The sequence below is a fragment of the Ranitomeya variabilis genome, chromosome 7 (assembly GCF_051348905.1).
Source record: "Ranitomeya variabilis isolate aRanVar5 chromosome 7, aRanVar5.hap1, whole genome shotgun sequence".
NCBI lineage: Eukaryota > Metazoa > Chordata > Amphibia > Anura > Dendrobatidae > Ranitomeya > Ranitomeya variabilis.
In genome coordinates this window covers 125,550,920-125,571,865 of record NC_135238.1, presented here as the reverse complement: position 1 = coordinate 125,571,865, position 20,946 = coordinate 125,550,920, and positions in this window count along the sequence as shown.

Here is a 20,946-nt window from a genome sequence, read left to right as displayed (position 1 = left end):
CTGCTCCTCCAAAACCAGCTTCTCCACCATGACAGAAGATCAGCTCTCCACCCTCCTGTCGAGATCACACCTCACCACCTGCACACTCGACCCGCTCCCATCTCACCTCATCCCTAACCTTTCCACGGTCTTCATCCCAACCCTAACGCACCTCTTCAACCTCTCACTCACAACAGGTGTCTTCCCCTCATCCTTCAAACATGCCAAGATCACACCCATCCTCAAAAAGCCCTCCCTCGACCCATCCTCTGTGTCTAGCTATCGCCCGATATCTCTTCTTCCTTATGCCTCCAAATTGCTGGAGCAACACATCCATCTTGAACTGTCCTCTCACCTCTCCTCCTGCTCCCTCTTTGATCGATTACAATCTGGCTTCCGTTCCCATCACTCAACTGAAACTGCCCTAACTAAAGTCACCAATGACCTACTAACTGCCAGGAACAAGCGACACTACTCTGTCCTCCTTCTCCTGGACCTGTCTTCTGCCTTTGACACTGTGGACCACTCCCTTCTGCTACAAATCATCTCATCTCTTGGCATCACAGACTTGGCCCTTTCCTGGATCTCATCATATCTGACAGATCGGACATTCAGTGTCTCCCTCCGCCACACCACCTCCTCACCTCGCCCCTTGTCAGTCGGTGTTCCTCAAGGCTCTGTTCTAGGACCCCTACTCTTCTCCATCTACACCTTTGGTCTGGGACAGCTCATAGAATCCCACGGTATGCAGTACCATCTCTATGCTGATGACACGCAGATCTACCTATCCGGACCTGACCTCACCTCCATACTTACCAAAATCCCGCACTGTCTGTCTGCTATTTCAGCCTTCTTTTCTGCTCGCTTTCTACAACTGAACATGGACAAAACAGAATTCATCATCTTTCCCCCATCTCACTCTACCCCTCCACCAGACCTATCCATCAATGTCAATGGCTGCTCACTTTCCCCAGTCCCACACGCCCGGTGCCTCGGGGTGATCCTCGACTCTGCCCTCTCTTTCAAGCCACATATCCAAGCCCTTGCCTCCTCCTGCCGCCTCAAACTCAAAAACATTTCCCGGATCCGCGCATTCCTTGACCGTGACACCACAAAAACACTAGTGCATGCCCTTATCATCTCCCGCCTCGACTACTGCAACCTCCTACTCTCTGGACTCCCCTCTAGCACTCTGGCACCACTCCAATCCATCCTACACTCTGCTGCTCGACTAATATACCTGTCTCCCCGCTATTCCCCATCCTCTCCCCTATGCCAAGCCCTTCACTGGCTTCCTATTGCCCAGAGACTCCAGTTCAAAACCCTCACAATGACCTACAAAGCCATCCACAACCTATCTCCTCCATACATCTGTGATATGATCAACCGGTACCTACCAACACGCAACCTCCGATCCTCTCAGGACCTCCTTCTCTACTCCCCTCTCATCTCTTCTTCCCACAACCGCATCCAAGACTTCTCCCGTGCTTCCCCCATACTCTGGAACTCTCTACCCCAGCACATCAGACTCTCGCCTACCATTGAAACTTTCAAAAAGAACCTGAAGACTCACCTCTTCCGACAAGCCTACAGCCTGCAGTGATCCTGAACCTACTGAACCGCCGCACAACCAGCTCTGCCCTCTCCTAGTGTATCATCACCCATCCCCTGCAGATTGTGAGCCCTCGCGGGCAGGGTCCTCCCTCCTTATGTACCCGTGTGCCTTGTTTTTTTGCTCATGTCTAATGTATTTGTCTATATTTGCCCCGTATTTCACATGTAAAGCGCCATGGAATAAATGGCGCTATAAAAATGAATAATAATAATAATAATAATAATAATAATAATAATCTGGGTGGTTTTTGACCAGTTTTCTAAGATGGTTCATTTGGTACCTTTGGCTAAATTGCCTTCCTCTTCTGATTTGGTTCCTTTGTTTTTTCAGCATGTGGTTCGTTTGCATGGCATTCCGGAGAATATTGTGTCCGATAGAGGTTTCCAGTTTGTTTCTAGGTTTTGGCGGGCCTTTTGTGCTAGGCTGGGCATTGATTTGTCTTTTTCTTCTGCATTTCATCCTCAGACAAATGGCCAAACCGAGCAAACTAATCAGACTTTGGAAACTTATTTGAGATGCTTTGTGTCTGCTGATCAGGATGATTGGGTGGCTTTCTTGCCATTGGCTGAGTTTGCCCTTAATAATCGGGTTAGTTCTGCTACCTTGGTTTCACCCTTCTTTTGTAACTCTGGTTTTCATCCTCGTTTTTCTTCAGGGCAGCTTGAGCCTTCTGATTGTCCTGGGGTGGATTCTGTGGTTGACAGGTTGCAGCAAATTTGGGCTCATGTTGTTGACAATTTGGTGTTGTCTCAGGAGGGGGCTCAGCGTTTTGCTATCCGTCGTCGGTGTGTTGGTTCCCGGCTTCAGGTTGGGGATTTGGTCTGGTTGTCTTCCCGTCATGTTCCTATGAAGGTTTCTTCCCCTAAGTTTAAGCCTTGGTTTATTGGCCCTTATAGGATTTCGGAGATTATCAATCCAGTGTCTTTTCGTTTGGCCCTTCCAGCCTCTTTTTCCATCCATAATGTTTTTCATAGATCTTTGTTGCGGAAATATGTGGTGCCTGTTGTTCCCTCTGTTGATCCTCCTGCCCCGGTGTTGATTGATGGGGAGTTGGAGTATGTGGTTGAGAAGATTTTGGATTCTCGTTTTTCGAGGTGGAAGCTTCAGTATCTTGTCAAATGGAAGGGTTATGGCCAGGAGGATAATTCTTGGGTTGTTGCCTCCGATGTTCATGCTGAGGATTTGGTTCGTGCCTTTCATTTGGCTCATCCGGATCGGCCTGGGGGCTCTGGTGAGGGTTCGGTGACCCCTCCTCAAGGGGGGGTACTGTTGTGAATTCTGCTCTTGGGCTCCCTCCGGTGGTTATAAGTGGTAGTGCTGCTGTCTCTGGATCGCAGCATTTATCAGGTGTATCCACTTTTTGTAATTCTGACTGGGCTATTTAGTCTTGCTTGACCCTTTAGTCAGTGCCAGTTGTCCATTGTTCTTGGAGGATTCACATCCCTGCCTGGTCTCTTCTGCTTTGCTGTTCATTTCAACAAAGATAAGTTCTGGCCTTGAGTTTTTGCTGTCCACATGCTGTGGTGTTGTGAATTTGGATTCTGGGCTCCCCCGGTGGCTACTGGTGGAATTGAACTTGTGACATCATCTTCCCTGTTCACCTGTTCTGATTAGATCTGGGTGTCGCTATATAACCTGGCTTCTCTGTTAGATGCTTGCCGGTCAACAATGTTATCAGAAGCCTCTCTGTGCTTGTTCCTGCTCCCAGACATCTACTAGATAAGTTGGACATTCGTCCATGTTTTGTTTTTGTATTTAGGTTCCAGTTCACAGCTGCAGTTTCGTTACTGTGTCTGGAAAGCTCTTGTTGATCAGGAATTGCCACTCTGGTATTATGAGTTAATGCCAGAGTCCTAAAGTAATTTCTGGATGTGTTTTGTTAGGGTTTTCTACTGACCATGAAAGTATGCTTTCTGTCTTCTGCTATCTAGAAAGCGGACCTCAAATTTGCTAAAACTATTTTCCTGCTGCGTTTGTTGTTTCATCTCATATCACCGCCTATATATGTGGGGGGCTTCTGTCTCCTTTTTGGGCATTTCTCTAGAGGTGAGTCAGGTCTTATATTTCCCTCTGCTAGCATTATTTAGTTCTCCGGCCGGCGCTGGGCATATAGGGATAAAAAGTAGGACATGCTACCTGGCTACTTCTAGATGATGCGGTAGGTTTAGTTCATGGTCAGTACAGTTACATCTTCCAAGAGCTTGTTCTTATAGAGGCTTATGCTAGTTCTCTGGCCATGGAGATCATGACAGTTTGACCGGCCCACTAAAGGGTTAAAATCCTTGGCTGAGAAAGGAGAGAAATAAGAAGTCTGCTGAAAATTTTTTTTTTTTTTTTTTTTTTTCTCTAGTAGTTAGTGTGCTCTTAATTGGATCACTTGCCAGTCTGTCTATGCTGCAGTCTTTCTTTTTTTTCTCTCTCCTTCTAATCTTTGAATGGCTCTATGTTCACCTGTCTATAATGGATCTACAGAGTGTAACTGCAGGTTTGAATAATCTCGCCACGAAAGTACAAAGTTTGCAAGATTTTGTTGTTCATGCTCCGGTATCAGAGCCGAGAATTCCTTTGCCGGAATTCTTCTCAGGGAATAGATCTAGCTTTCAGAATTTTAGAAATAATTGTAAGTTATTTTTGTCCCTGAAATCTCGTTCTGCTGGAGACCCTGCACAGCAGGTTGGGATTGTGATTTCCTTGCTCCGCGGCGACCCTCAAGATTGGGCTTTTGCATTGGCACCAGGGGATCCTGCGTTGCGCAATGTGGATGCGTTTTTTCTGGCCTTGGGCTTGCTTTATGAGGAACCTCATTTGGAACTTCAGGCAGAAAAAACTTTGATGTCCCTATCGCAGGGGCAAGATGAAGCTGAAATTTACTGCCAAAAATTCCGTAAATGGTCTGTGCTTACTCAGTGGAATGAGTGTGCCTTGGCGGCTACTTTCAGAGAGGGTCTTTCTGATGCCATTAAGGATGTTATGGTGGGGTTCCCTGTGCCTGCAGGTCTGAATGAGTCCATGACAATGGCCATTCAGATCGATAGGCGTCTGCGGGAGCGCAAACCAGTGCACCATCTGGCGGTGTCCACTGAGAAGACGCCAGAAAACATGCAGTGTGATAGAATTCTGTCCAGAAGCGAGCGGCAGAATTTTAGACGGAAAAATGGGTTGTGTTTCTATTGTGGGGATTCTACTCATGTTATATCAGCATGCTCTAAGCGTACTAAAAAGCTTGATAAATCCGTTTCCATTGGCACTTTACAGTCTAAATTTATTTTGTCTGTGACCCTGATTTGCTCTTTGTCATCTATTACTACGGACGCCTATATCGACTCTGGCGCCGCTTTGAGTCTTATGGATTGGTCCTTTGCCAATCGTTGTGGGTATGATTTAGAGCCTTTGGAGACTCTTATTCCTCTGAAGGGGATTGACTCCACCCCATTGGCTAATAATAAACCACAATACTGGACACAAGTGACTATGTGTATTAATCCGGATCACCAGGAGACTATTCGTTTTCTGGTGCTGTATAATCTACATGATGATTTGGTGCTGGGATTGCCATGGCTGCAGTCTCACAACCCAGTCCTTGACTGGAGAGCTATGTCTGTGTTGAGCTGGGGATGTAAGGGGACTCATGGGGACGTACCTTTGGTGTCCATTTCATCATCTATCCCCTCTGAAATCCCTGAGTTCCTGTCTGATTATCGTGACGTCTTTGAAGAACCCAAGCTGGGTTCACTACCTCCGCACCGTGAGTGCGATTGTGCTATAGATTTAATTCCGGGTAGTAAATACCCAAAGGGTCGTTTATTTAATCTGTCTGTGCCTGAACATACTGCTATGCGAGAATATATAAAGGAGTCCTTGGAAAAGGGACATATTCGTCCATCGTCATCTCCCTTAGGAGCCGGTTTTTTCTTTGTGTCAAAAAAAGACGGCTCTTTGAGACCATGTATTGATTATCGGCTTTTGAATAAAATCACGGTTAAATATCAATACCCATTGCCGTTGCTGACTGATTTGTTTGCTCGCATAAAGGGGGCCAAGTGGTTCTCTAAGATTGATCTCCGTGGGGCGTATAATTTGGTGCGGATCAGGCAGGGGGATGAGTGGAAAACCGCATTTAATACGCCCGAGGGCCACTTTGAGTATTTGGTGATGCCTTTTGGTCTTTCTAATGCCCCTTCAGTCTTCCAGTCCTTTATGCATGATATTTTCCGCGATTTTTTGGATAAATTTATGATAGTGTATCTGGATGATATTCTGATTTTTTCGGATGATTGGGACTCTCATGTCCGGCAAGTTAAGAGGGTTTTTCAGGGTTTGCGGTCTAATTCTCTGTGTGTCAAGGGTTCTAAGTGCGTTTTTGGGGTTCAGAGAATTTCCTTTTTGGGATATATTTTTTCTCCCTCTTCCATTGAGATGGATCCTGTCAAGGTTCAAGCTATTTGTGATTGGACGCAGCCCTCTTCTCTTAAAAGTCTTCAGAAATTTTTGGGCTTTGCCAACTTTTATCGTCGATTTATTTCTGGTTTTTCGGATGTCGTTAAGCCATTGACCGATTTGACTAGACAGGGTGCTGATGTTGCTAATTGGTCCCCTGATGCTGTGGAGGCCTTTCAGGAGCTTAAGCGCCGTTTTTCTTCTGCCCCTGTGTTGCGTCAGCCTGATGTGACTCTTCCTTTTCAGGTTGAGGTCGACGCTTCTGAGATCGGGGCTGGGGCAGTGTTGTCGCAGAAAAGTTCTGACTGCGCCGTGATGAGGCCTTGTGCCTTCTTTTCCCGTAAATTTTCGCCCGCTGAGCGGAATTATGATGTTGGGAATCGGGAGCTTTTGGCCATGAAGTGGGCGTTTGAGGAGTGGCGCCATTGGCTCGAGGGGGCCAGACATCAGGTGGTGGTATTGACTGACCACAAAAATTTGATCTATCTTGAGACCGCCAGGCGCCTGAATCCTAGACAGGCGCGCTGGTCATTATTTTTCTCTCGGTTTAATTTTGTGGTATCGTACCTACCGGGTTCTAAGAATGTTAAGGCGGATGCCCTTTCTAGGAGTTTTGAGCCTGATTCACCCGGCAACTCTGACCCCACAGGTATTCTTAAGGAGGGAGTTATCTAGTCAGCCGTTTCTCCAGACCTGCGGCGGGCCTTGCAGGAGTTTCAGGCGGATAGACCGGATCGTTGTCCGCCTGATAGGTTGTTTGTTCCTGATGATTGGACCAGTAGAGTCATCTCTGAGGTACATTCTTCTGCATTGGCAGGTCATCCTGGAATTTTTGGTACCAGGGATTTGGTGGCAAGATCCTTCTGGTGGCCTTCCCTGTCACGAGATGTGCGAGGCTTTGTGCAGTCTTGTGACGTTTGTGCTCGGGCCAAGCCTTGTTGTTCTCGGGCTAGTGGATTATTGTTGCCCTTGCCTATTCCTAAGAGGCCTTGGACACACATCTCGATGGATTTTATTTCAGATCTGCCTGTTTCTCAGAAGATGTCTGTCATCTGGGTGGTGTGTGACCGTTTTTCTAAGATGGTCCATTTGGTTCCCCTGCCCAAATTGCCTTCTTCTTCCGAGTTGGTTCCCCTGTTTTTTCAAAATGTTGTTCGTTTGCATGGTATTCCTGAGAATATCGTTTCTGACAGAGGAACCCAATTCGTGTCTAGATTTTGGCGGGCATTCTGTGCTAGGATGGGCATAGATTTGTCTTTTTCGTCTGCTTTTCACCCTCAGACTAATGGCCAGACCGAGCGGACTAATCAGACCCTGGAGACATATCTGAGGTGTTTTGTGTCTGCTGACCAGGATGATTGGGTTGCTTTTTTGCCATTGGCGGAGTTCGCCCTCAATAATCGGGCCAGCTCTGCCACTTTGGTGTCCCCGTTTTTCTGTAATTCGGGGTTCCACCCTCGATTTTCCTCCGGTCAGATGGAATCCTCGGATTGTCCTGGAGTGGATGCGGTGGTGGAGAGATTGCATCATATCTGGGGGCAGGTGATGGACAATTTAAAGTTGTCCCAGGAGAAGACTCAGCTTTTTGCCAACCGTCACCGTCGTGTTGGTCCTCGGCTTTGTGTTGGAGATTTGGTGTGGTTGTCCTCTCGTTTTGTCCCTATGAAGGTCTCATCTCCTAAGTTTAAGCCTCGGTTCATCGGTCCGTATAAAATATTGGAGATTCTTAACCCTGTTTCCTTCCGTTTGGACCTCCCTGCATCCTTTTCTATTCATAACGTTTTTCATCGGTCGTTATTGCGCAGGTATGAGGCACCGGTTGTGCCTTCCGTTGAGCCTCCTGCTCCGGTGTTGGTTGAGGGTGAGTTGGAGTACGTTGTGGAAAAAATCCTAGACTCCCGTGTTTCCAGACGGAGACTCCAGTATCTGGTCAAGTGGAAGGGATACGGCCAGGAGGATAATTCTTGGGTCACTGCATCTGATGTTCATGCCTCTGATCTGGTTCGTGCCTTTCATAGGGCCCATCCTGATCGCCCTGGTGGTTCTGGTGAGGGTTCGGTGCCCCCTCCTTGAGGGGGGGGTACTGTTGTGAATTTGGATTCTGGGCTCCCCCGGTGGCTACTGGTGGAATTGAACTTGTGACATCATCTTCCCTGTTCACCTGTTCTGATTAGATCTGGGTGTCGCTATATAACCTGGCTTCTCTGTTAGATGCTTGCCGGTCAACAATGTTATCAGAAGCCTCTCTGTGCTTGTTCCTGCTCCCAGACATCTACTAGATAAGTTGGACATTCGTCCATGTTTTGTTTTTGTATTTAGGTTCCAGTTCACAGCTGCAGTTTCGTTACTGTGTCTGGAAAGCTCTTGTTGATCAGGAATTGCCACTCTGGTATTATGAGTTAATGCCAGAGTCCTAAAGTAATTTCTGGATGTGTTTTGTTAGGGTTTTCTACTGACCATGAAAGTATGCTTTCTGTCTTCTGCTATCTAGAAAGCGGACCTCAAATTTGCTAAAACTATTTTCCTGCTGCGTTTGTTGTTTCATCTCATATCACCGCCTATATATGTGGGGGGCTTCTGTCTCCTTTTTGGGCATTTCTCTAGAGGTGAGTCAGGTCTTATATTTCCCTCTGCTAGCATTATTTAGTTCTCCGGCCGGCGCTGGGCATATAGGGATAAAAAGTAGGACATGCTACCTGGCTACTTCTAGATGATGCGGTAGGTTTAGTTCATGGTCAGTACAGTTACATCTTCCAAGAGCTTGTTCTTATAGAGGCTTATGCTAGTTCTCTGGCCATGGAGATCATGACACTGTGGGCCTTATTGTTCAGTTCTTTTCCATGTTTTTGTCTAGTCCAGCTTGGTCTGTATAAGGATTTGATTAGCCAAGCTGGTATCTCTGGAGATGCAGATATACCCTCCATATCTTTAGTTAGATGTGGAGATTTTGTATTTTCTGTGGTGGATATTTTCTAGTGTTTTAATACTGACCGCATAGTACTCTGTCCTTTCCTTTCTATCTAGCTAGAAGTGGCCTCCTTTGCTAAATTCTGATTTCAGTCTGTGTATGTTTTTTTCCCTCTCCAATCACAGTCAATATTTGTGGGGGGCTATCTATCCTTTGGGGATTTTCTCTGAGGCAAGATAGTTTTCCCGTTTCAATCTCTAGGGGTAATTAGTCCTCCAGCTGTGTCGAGATGTCTAGGGAGTGAAAGGTACATTCCACGGCTGCTTCTAGTTGCGGTGTTAAGTTCAGGGTCTACGGTCAGTACAGGAACCACTTTCTCCAGAGTACGTCCCATGCTGCTCTTAGGCCACCAGATCATAACAGCCCAACCAAAGTAGTAGGCCAAATGCAGTTTAATATTTAAAATGTAGGCCGAAAGCCTGAAGATTGAAGCTCAGGAAAACAAAACAGGAGAAAACCCAGGAGCGGCAGACAACGTTTTAAGGGCCCAACCACACTAGTAGGCCCATTGCAGTTTAATATTAAAAATATAGGCCGAAAGCCTGAAGATTGAAGCTCAGGAAAACAACACAGGAGAAAACCCAGGAGTGGCAGACACCGTTTTAAGGGCCCAACCACACTAGTAGGCCCAATGCAGTTTAATATTAAAAATATAGGCTGAAAGCCTGAAGATTGAAGCTCAGGAAAATAACACAGGACAACACCAAGGTGCGGCAGACACCGTTACTAGGACCAACCAAAGTAGTAGGCCAAATGCAGTTTAAAATTCCCTATAGGCCGAAAGCCTGAAGATTAAAACTAAGCTTTATTCAGTGGAGGAGACAAACAAGGAGTGGCAGACACTGTTACTAGGGCCTAACCAAAGTAGTAGGCCAAATGCAGTTTAAAAATTCCTATAGGCCGAAAGCCTGAAGATTGAAGATAAGCTTTATTCAGTGGAGGAGACAAGCAAGGAGTGGCAGACACCGTTACTAGGGCCCAACTAAAGTAGTAGGCCAACTGCAGTGTTATATTAACAACTACTTAATGAGAGCCTGAAGATTGAAGCTCAGGCAAGTAAACCTGGAGAACACCTTGGAGCGGTAGACATCGTTAGTAGGCCCCAACCAAACTAGTAGGCCAACTGCATTGTTATATTACCAACTACTTAATGAGAGCCTGAAGATTGAAGCTCAGGCAAGTAAACCTGGAGAACACCTTGGAGCGGCAGACACCGTTAGTAGGCCCAAACCAGACTAGTAGGCCAACTGCAGTGTTATATTAACCCCTTCCCGACCCATGACGCCACGTAGGCGTCATGAAAACCCGTGCCAATCCGACCCATGACGCCTATGTGGCGTCATGGAATGATCGCGTCCCTGCAGATCGGGTGAAGGGGTTAACTCCTATTTTACCCGATCTGCAGGGAGAGGGGGAGTGGTACTTCAGCCCAGGGGGGGTGGCTTCACCCCCCCGTGGCTACGATCGCTCTGATTGGCTGTTGAAAGTGAAACTGCCAATCAGAGCGATTTGTAATATTTCACCTAAAAAACTGGTGAAATATTACAATCCAGCCATGGCCGATGCTGCAATATCATCGGCCATGGCTGGAAATACTGAAGTGCCCCCCCCCACACCCACCGATCGCCCCCCCAGTCCTCCGTTAGTCCTCCGGTCCCCTCCGTCCGCCTGCCGGCTCCCCCGTCCTGCTGTCTGCTCCCTCCTTGCTCAGACCCACCCCCCCGTGCTCCGTTCCCCCCCCCCCGTGCTCCGATCCACCCCCCCACCACCCCTTCATACTTACCGATCCTCCCGGTGTCCGGCCGTCTCCTCGCTGGGCGCCGCCATCTTGGAAAATGGCGGGCGCATGCTCAGTGCGCCCGCCGAATCTGCCAGTCGGCAGATTCCTTACAGGTACATTTTGATCGCTGTGGTAGGTTCTATCACAGCGATCAAAATAAAAAAAATAATAAATAACCCCCCCCCCCTTTATCACCCCCATAGGGACAATAATAAAATAAAGAATTTTTTTTTTTTTTCCACTAGGGTTAGAACTAGGGGTAGGGTTAGGGTTACGGGTAGGGTTAGGGGTAGGGTTATGGCATGTGCACACAGAGCGGATCGGCCGCGGATCCGCAGCGGATCGGCCGCGGATCGGCAGCGGATCGGCAGCGGATCGGCCGCGGATCCGCAGCGGATCGGCCGCGGATCGGCCGCGGATCCGCAGCGGATCGGCCGCGGATCCGCAGCGGATCGGCAGCTGATCGGCAGCGGATCCGCAGCGGATTGGCAGCGGATCCGCAGCGGATTGGCAGCGGATCCGCAGCGGATTGGCCGCGGATCCGCAGCGGATTGGCAGCGGATTGGCCGCGGATCGGCAGCGGATTGGCCGCGGATCCGCAGCGGATTAGGTTTACAGTACCATGTACACCTAAGGAAAACCAAATCCGCTGTGCCCATGGTGCGGAAAATTCCGTGCAGAAACGCTGCGTTGTATTTTCCGCAGCATGTCAATTCTTTGTGCGGATTCCGCAGCGTTTTACACCTGTTCCTCAATAGGAATCCGCAGGTGAAATCCGCACAAAAAAACACTGGAAATCTGCTGTAAATCCGCAGGTAAAACGCAGTGCCTTTTACCTGCAGATTTTTCAAAAATCGTGCGGAAAAATCTCACACGAATCCGCAACGTGGGCACATAGCCTTAGGGTTAGGGTTGGAATTAGAGTTAGGGTTGGAATTAGGGCTAGGGTTTGAAATAGGGTTAAGATTAGGCTTGTGGTTAGGGTTACGGATAGGGTTAGGGGTGTGTTGGGGTTACAGTTGTGGTTAGGGTTGGGATTAGGGCTACGGTTGGGATTAGGGTTAGGATTAGGGTTGGAATTAGGGTTACGGGTGTGTTGCGGTTAGGGTTGTGGTTAGGGGTGTGTTGGGGTTAGGGTTGTGATTAGGGTTATGGCTACAGTTGGGATTAGGATTAGGGGTGTGTTGGGGTTAGTGTTGAAGTTAGAATTGAGGGGTTTCCACTGTTTAGGCACATCAGGGGTCTCCAAACGCAACATGGCGCCACCATTGATTCCAGCCAATCTTGCATTCAAAAAGTCAAATGGTGCTCCCTCCCTTCCAAGCCCCGACGTGCGCCCAAACAGTGGTTTACCCCCACATTTGGGGTACCAGCGTACTCAGGACAAACTGGGCAACAACTGTTGGGGTCCAATTTCTCCTGTTACCCTTGCAAAAATAAAAAATTACTTGCTAAAACATAATTTTTGAGGAAAGAACAATTATTTTTTATTTTCACGGCTCTGCGTTATAAATTTCTGTGAAGCACTTGGGGGTTGAAAGTGCTCACCACACATCTAGATAAGTTTCTTCGGGGGTCTAGTTTCCAAAATGGGGTCACTTGTGGGGTGTTTCTACTGTTTAGGCACATCAGGGGCTCTGCAAATGCAATGTGACGCCCGCAGACCATTCCATCAAAGTCTGCATTTCAAATGTCACTACTTCCCTTCCGAGCCCTGACGTGCGCCCAAACAGTGGTTTACCCCCACATATGGGGTATCAGCATACTCACAACAAACTGGGCAACAAATATTGGGGTCCAAATTCTCCTGTTACCCTTGTGAAAATAAAAAATTGCTTGCTAAAACATCTTTTTTGAGGAAAGAAAAATGATTTTTTATTTTCACGGCTCTGCGTTGTAAACTTCTGTGAAGCACTTGGGGGTTGAACGTGCTCACCACACATCTAGATAAGTTCCTTGGGGGGTCTAGTTTCCAAAATGGGGTCACTTGTGGGGGGTTTCTACTGTTTAGGCATATCAGGGGCTCTGCAAACGTAACATGATGCCCGCAGACCATTCCATCAAAGTCTGCATTCCAAAACGTCACTACTTCCCTTCCGAGCCCCGGCATGTGCCCAAACAGTGGTTTACCCCCACATATGTGGTATCAGCGTACTCAGGAGAAACTGGACAACAACTTTTGGGGTCCAATTTCTCCTGTTACTCTTGCAAAAATAAAAAATTCTGGGCTAAAAAAATATTTTTGAGGAAAGGAAACACATTTATTATTTTCACGGCTCTGCGTTATAAACTTCTGTGAAGCATTTGGGGGTTCAAAGTGCTCACCACACATCTAGATAAGTTCCCTTGGGGGTCTAGTTTCCAAAATGGAGTCACTTGTGGGGAGTTCCTACTGTTTAGGCACATCAGGGGCTCTGCAAACGCAACCTGATGCCCGCAGAGCATTCCATCAAAGTCTGCATTTCAAAACGTCACTACTTCCCTTCCGAACCCCGACGTGTGCCAAAACAGTGGTTTACCCCCACATATGGGGTATCAGCGTACTCAGGAGAAACTGGACAACAACTTTTGGGGTCCAATTTCTCCTGTTACTCTTGCAAAAATAAAAAAATTCTGGGCTAAAAAATATTTTTGAGGAAAGGAAACACATTTTTTATTTTCACGGCTCTGCGTTATAAACTTCTGTGAAGCACTTGGGGGTTCAAAGTGCTCACCACACATCTAGATTAGTTCCTTGGGAGGTCTAGTTTCCAAAATGGGGTCACTTGTGCGGGAGCTCCAATGTTTAGGCACACAGGGGCTCTCCAAACGCGACATGGTGTCCGCTAATGATTGGAGCTAATTTTCCATTCAAAAAGCCAAATGGCGTGCCTTCCCTTCCGAGCCCTGCCGTGCGCCCAAACAGTGGTTTACCCCCACATATGGGGTATCACCGTACTCAGGACAAACTGGACAACAAAATTTGGGGTCCAATTTCTCCTATTACCCTTGGGAAAATAAAAAATTCTGGGCTAAAAATCATTTTTGAGGAAAGAAAAATTATTTTTTTATTTTCACGGCTCTGCGTTATAAACTTCTGTGAAGCACCTGGGGGTTATAAGTGCTCACTATGCATCTAGATAAGTTCCTTGGGGGGTTTAGTTTCCAAAATGGGGTCACTTGTAGGGGAGCTCCAATGTTTAGGCACACAGGGGCTCTCCAAACGCGACATGGTGTCCGCTAACGATTGGAGCTAATTTTCCATTCAAAAAGTCAAATGGGACGCCTCCCCTTCCGAGCCTTGCCGTGCACCCAAACAGTGGTTTACCCCCACATATGAGGTATCGGCATACTCAGGAGAAATTGCCCAACAAATTTTAGGATCCATTTTATCCTGTTGCCCATGTGAAAATGAAAGAATTGAGGCTAAAAGAAATTTTGTGTGAAAAAAAAGTACTTTTTCATTTTTGCGGATCAATTTGTGAAGCACCTGGGGGTTTAAAGTGCTCACTATGCCTCTAGATGAGTTCCTTGGGGGGTCTAGTTTCCAAAATGGGGTCACTTGTGGAGGAGCTCCAATGTTTAGGCACACAGGGGCTTTCCAAACGCGACATGGTGTCCGCTAACGATGGAGATAATTTTTCATTCAAAAAGTCAAATGGCGCTCCTTCCCTTCCGAGCCTTACCATGTGCCAAAACAGTGGTTTACCCCCACATGTGAGGTATTGGTGTACTCAGGAGAAATTGCCCAACAAAATTTATGATCCATTTTATCCTGTTGCCCATGTGAAAATGAAAAAATTGAGGCTAAAATAATTTTTTTGTGAAAAAAAAGTACTTTTTCATTTTTACGGATCAATTTGTGAAGCAACTGGGGGTTTAAAGTGCTCACTATGCTTCTAGATAAGTTCCTTGGGGGGTCTAGTTTCCAAAATGGGGTCACTTGTGGGGGAGCTCCAATGTTTAGGCACACGGGGGCTCTCCAAACGTGACATGGTGTCCGCTAAAGATTGGAGCCAATTTTTCATTCAAAAAGTCAAATGGCGCTCCTTCCCTTCCGAGCCCTGCCGTGCGCCCAAACAGTGGTTTACCCCCACATATGAGGTATCAGCGTACTCAGGACAAATTGGACAACAACGTCCGTGGTCCAGTTTCTCCTTTTACTGCTGGGAAAATAAAAAAATTGTTGCTAAAAGATCATTTTTGTGACTAAAAAGTTAAATGTTCATTTTTTACTTCCATGTTGCTTCTGCTGCTGTGAAACACCTGAAGGGTTAATAAACTTCTTGAATGTGGTTTTGAGCACCTTGAGGGGTGCAGTTTTTAGAATGGTGTCACTTTTGGGTATTTTCAGCCATATAGAACCCTCAAAATGACTTCAAATGTGAGGTGGTCCCTAAAAAAAATGGTTTTGTAAATTTTGTTGTAAAAATGAGAAATCACTGGTCAAATTTTAACCCTTATAACTTCCTAGCAAAAAAAAAAAATGTTTCCAAAATTGTGCTGATGTAAAGTAGACATGTGGGAAACGTTATTTATTAACTATTTTGTGTCACATAACCCTCTGGTTTAACAGAATAAAAATTCAAAATGTGAAAATTGCGAAATTTTCAAATTTTTTGCCAAATTTCCGTTTTTTTCACAAATAAACTCAGAAATTATCGACCTAAATTTACCACTAACATGAAGCCCAATATGTCACGAAAAAACAATCTCAGAATCGCTAGGATCCGTTGAAGCGTTCCTGAGTTATTACCTCATAAAGGGACACTGGTCAGAATTTCAAAAAACGGCAAGGTCATTAAGGCCAAAATAGGCTGGGTCATGAAGGGGTTAACAACTACTTAATGAGAGCCTGAAGATTGAAGCTCAGCTCTGTTCAGTGGAGGAGAACACCAAGGAGCGGCAGACACCGTTAGTAGGCCCCAACCAAACTAGTAGGCCAACTGCAGTGTCATATTAACAACTACTTAATGAGAGCCTGAAGATTGAAGCTCAGGCAAGTAAACCTGGAGAACACCTTGGAGCGGCAGACACCGTTAGTAGGCCCCAACCAAACTAGTAGGCCAACTGCAGTGTTATATTACCAACTACTTAATGAGATCCTGAAGATTGAAGCTCAGGCAAGTAAACCTGGAGAACACCTTGGAGCGGCAGACACCGTTAGTAGGCCCAAACCAGACTAGTAGGCCAACTGCAGTGTTATATTGCCAACTACTTAATGAGATCCTGAAGATTGAAGCTCAGGCAAGTAAACCTGGAGAACACCTTGGAGCGGCAGACACCGTTAGTAGGCCCCAACCAAACTAGTAGGCCAACTGCATTGTTATATTACCAACTACTTAATGAGATCCTGAAGATTGAAGCTCAGGCAAGTAAACCTGGAGAACACCTTGGAGCGGCAGACACCGTTAGTAGGCCCAAACCAGACTAGTAGGCCAACTGCAGTGTTATATTAACAACTACTTAATGAGAGCCTGAAGATTGAAGCTCAGGCAAGTAAACCTGGAGAACACCTTGGAGTGGCAGACACCGTTAGTAGGCCCCAACCAAACTAGTAGGCCAACTGCAGTGTTATATTACCAACTACTTAATGAGAGCCTGAAGATTGAAGCTCAGGCAAATAAACCTGGAGAACACCTTGGAGCGGCAGACACCGTTAGTAGGCCCCAACCAAACTAGTAGGCCAACTGCAGTGTTATATTAACAACTACTTAATGAGAGCCTGAAGATTGAAGCTCAGCTCTGTTCAGTGGAGGAGAACACCAAGGAGCGGCAGACACCGTTAGTAGGCCCCAACCAAACTAGTAGGCCAACTGCAGTGTTATATTAACAACTACTTAATGAGAGCCTGAAGATTGAAGCTCAGGCAAGTAAACCTGGAGAACAACTTGGAGCGGCAGACACCGTTAGTAGGCCCCAACCAAACTAGTAGGCCAACTGCAGTGTTATATTAACAACTAATTAATGAGAGCCTGAAGATTGAAGCTCAGCTCTGTTCAGTGGAGGAGAACACCAAGGAGCGGCAGACACCGTTAGTAGGCCCCAACCAAACTAGTAGGCCAACTGCAGTGTTATATTAACAACTACTTAATGAGAGCCTGAAGATTGAAGCTCAGGCAAGTAAACCTGGAGAACACCTTGGAGCGGCAGACACCGTTAGTAGGCCCCAACCAAACTAGTAGGCCAACTGCAGTGTTATATTACCAACTACTTAATGAGAGCCTGAAGATTGAAGCTCAGGCAAGTAAACCTGGAGAACACCTTGGAGCGGCAGACACCGTTAGTAGGCCCCAACCAAACTAGTAGGCCAACTGCAGTGTTATATTAACAACTACTTAATGAGAGCCTGAAGATTGAAGCTCAGCTCTGTTCAGTCGAGGAGAACACAAAGGAGCGGCAGACACCGTTAGTAGGCCCCAACCAAACTAGTAGGCCAACTGCAGTGTTATATTAACAACTACTTAATGAGAGCCTGAAGATTGAAGCTCAGGCAAGTAAACCTGGAGAACAACTTGGAGCGGCAGACACCGTTAGTAGGCTCCAACCAAACTAGTAGGCCAACTGCAGTGTTATATTAACAACTAATTAATGAGAGCCTGAAGATTGAAGCTCAGCTCTGTTCAGTGGAGGAGAACACCAAGGAGCGGCAGACACCGTTAGTAGGCCCCAACCAAACTAGTAGGCCAACTGCAGTGTTATATTAACAACTACTTAATGAGAGCCTGAAGATTGAAGCTCAGGCAAGTAAACCTGGAGAACACCTTGGAGCGGCAGACACTGTTAGTAGGCCCCAACCAAACTAGTAGGCCAACTGCAGTGTTATATTACCAACTACTTAATGAGAGCCTGAAGATTGAAGCTCAGGCAAGTAAACCTGGAGAACACCTTGGAGCGGCAGACACCGTTAGTAGGCCCCAACCAAACTAGTAGGCCAACTGCAGTGTTATATTAACAACTACTTAATGAGAGCCTGAAGATTGAAGCTCAGCTCTGTTCAGTGGAGGAGAACACCAAGGAGCGGCAGACACCGTTAGTAGGCCCCAACCAAACTAGTAGGCCAACTGCAGTGTTATATTAACAACTACTTAATGAGAGCCTGAAGATTGAAGCTCAGGCAAGTAAACCTGGAGAACAACTTGGAGCGGCAGACACCGTTAGTAGGCTCCAACCAAACTAGTAGGCCAACTGCAGTGTTATATTAACAACTAATTAATGAGAGCCTGAAGATTGAAGCTCAGCTCTGTTCAGTGGAGGAGAACACCAAGGAGCGGCAGACACCGTTAGTAGGCCCCAACCAAACTAGTAGGCCAACTGCAGTGTTATATTAACAACTACTTAATGAGAGCCTGAAGATTGAAGCTCAGGCAAGTAAACCTGGAGAACACCTTGGAGCGGCAGACACCGTTAGTAGGCCCCAACCAAACTAGTAGGTCAACTGCAGTGTTATATTACCAACTACTTAATGAGAGCCTGAAGATTGAAGCTCAGGCAAGTAAACCTGGAGAACACCTTGGAGCGGCAGACACCGTTAGTAGGCCCACCCAAACTAGTAGCCCAAACACAGTTTAATATTTAAAATGTAGGCCGAAAGCCTGAAGATTGAAGCTAAGATTTATTCAGTGGAGGAGACAAGCAAGGAATGGCCGACCCCGTTAGTAGGCCCACCCAAACTAGTAGCCCAAATGCAGTTTTAAATTCTAAAATACAGGCCGAAAGACTGAAGATTGAAGCTCAGCTTTTTCAGTGGAGGGCTGCGGGATTGAGTGGCGCAGACAGACAAAGGTAGTATGTGTTAACTAAAAAAGTTGGATCTATGAAGGTTTAAATTGGTTACAGGGGTACACAGGCAGCATTGGTGTGGTCAGCGGAGGACGATTGCAAGGAGGGACCGCGGACAGACTTCCTAGGCCTAAAATAAAAAAGCAGGCTCTATGCAGTTTAAATTAGGCTACAGGGGTACACAGGCAGCATTGGTGTGTTCAGCGGACGATTGCAAGGAGGGACCGCAGACAGACTTCCTAGGCCTAAAATGAAAAAGCAGTCTCTATGCAGTTTAAATTAGGCTACAGGGGTACACCGGCAGCATTGGTGTGTTCAGCGGAGGACAATTGCAAGGAGGGACCGCAGACAGACATCCTAGGCCTAAAATAAAAAAGCAGGCTCTATATGCAGTTTAAATTAGGCTACAGGGGTACACAGGCAGCATTGGTGTGGTCAGCGGAGGACGATTGCAAGGAGGGACCGCAGACAAAGTTCCTAGGCCTAAAATGAAAAAGCAGGCTCTATGCAGTTTAAATTAGGCTACAGGGGTACACAGGCAGCATTGGTGTGGTCAGCAGAGGACGATTGCAAGGAGAGACCGCAGACTGACTTCCTAGGCCTAAAATGAAAAAGCAGGCTCTATGCAGTTTAAATTAGGCTACAGGGGTACACAGGCAGCATTGGTGTGGTCAGCGGAGGACGATTGCAAGGAGGGACCGCAGACAGACTTCCTAGGCCTAAAATGAAAAAGCAGGCTCTATGCAGTTTAAATTAGGCTACAGGGGTACACAGGCAGCATTGGTGTGGTCAGCGGAGGACGATTGCAAGGGGGGACCGCAGACAGACTTACTAGGCCTAAAATAAAAAAAAGTAGGCTCTATGCAGGTTTAAATTGGTTACAGGGGTACACAGGCAGCATTGGTGTGGTCAGCGGAGGACAATTGCAAGGAGGGACCGCAGACAGACTTCCTAGGCCTAAAATGAAAAAGCAGGTTCTATGCAGTTTAAATTAGGCTACAGGGGTACACAGGCAACATTGGTGTGGTCAGCGGAGGACGATTGCAAGGGGGGACCGCAGACAGACTTACTAGGCCTAAAATGAAAAAGCAGGCTCTATGCAGTTGAAATTAGGCTACAGGGGTACACAGGCAGCATTGGTGTGGTCAGCGGAGGACGATTGCAAGGAGGGACCGCAGACAGACTTCCTAGGCCTAAAATGAAAAAGCAGGCTCTATGCAGTTTAAATTAGGCTACAGGGGTACACAGGCAGCATTGGTGTGGTCAGCGGAGGACGATTGCAAGGAGGTACCGCAGACAGACTTCCTGGGCCTAAAATGAAAAAGCAGGCTCTATGCAGTTTAAATTAGGCTACAGGGGTACACAGGCAGCATTGGTGTGGTCAGCAGAGGACGATTAAAAGGGGGGACCTGTTGTGAACTCTGTTCTCGAACTCCCTCCTGCGGTCAGGAATGGTATTTCTGTGAGTTCTGTCCGTGGGTTCCCTCTTGTGGCTGAAAGTGGAGCTGCTGGTCTGGAAGTGGCTTCCTCAGCTGCATCGTTTAGGACTGGGCTGGTTCCTCTATTTAACTCTGCTCAGATCGTTACCTGATGCCAGTTGTCAATGTATCTGTACTGGTTCAGATCTCACTTGGATCTCCTGATGACCTGTCTACTTCAGCAGAAGCTAAGTCCCTGTTAAGCTCATTTGTTGTTCATTTGTGTGCTGAATATATTTCTGAGTACCTGCTAAGTTTTGTCCAGATGGCTATCATGATATTGTCTCGCTAGCTGGAAGCTCTGGGTTGCAGAGTGGCACCTACCGCGCCGTGAGTCGGCGCGGGGGGTTTCTTGCTCACTCTGCATGGCTTTTTGTAGTTTTTTGTGCTGACCGCAAAGATCCCTTTATCTATCTTCTGTCTATTTAGTAAGTCTGGCCTCCTTTGCTGAAACCTGTCTCATTCCTATGTTTGTGCCTTCCTCTTCACTCACAGTCAATATATGTGGGGGGCTGCTCTTTTCCTTTGGGGAATTTCTCTGAGGCAAGGTGAGGCTATATTTCTCTTTAGGGGTAGTTACCTCTCAGGCTGTGAAGAGTCGTCTAGGCAGAGTCAGGTACGATCCACGGCTAATTCTAGTGTGTGTGATAATAGATTAGGACTGCGGTCAGCAGAGCTCCCACTTCCCAGAGCTTGCTCTATTTTGCAGTTTTGACTATCAGGTCATTCCAGGTGCCCCTAACCACCAGGTCCATCATAACAGTACAACTGGCCAAAAAGTGTTAATGCATCTCAATAGAGGGATAAGAGAAGTTCTGAGACCATTTTTTTTTCTCTGCAGTGTGTTTAGTCTTTTTTTTCCCCTAAACCTCTGGGTGGTTCAGGACTCAGGTGTAGGTATAGACATTCAAGGTCTGTCCTCTAGTGT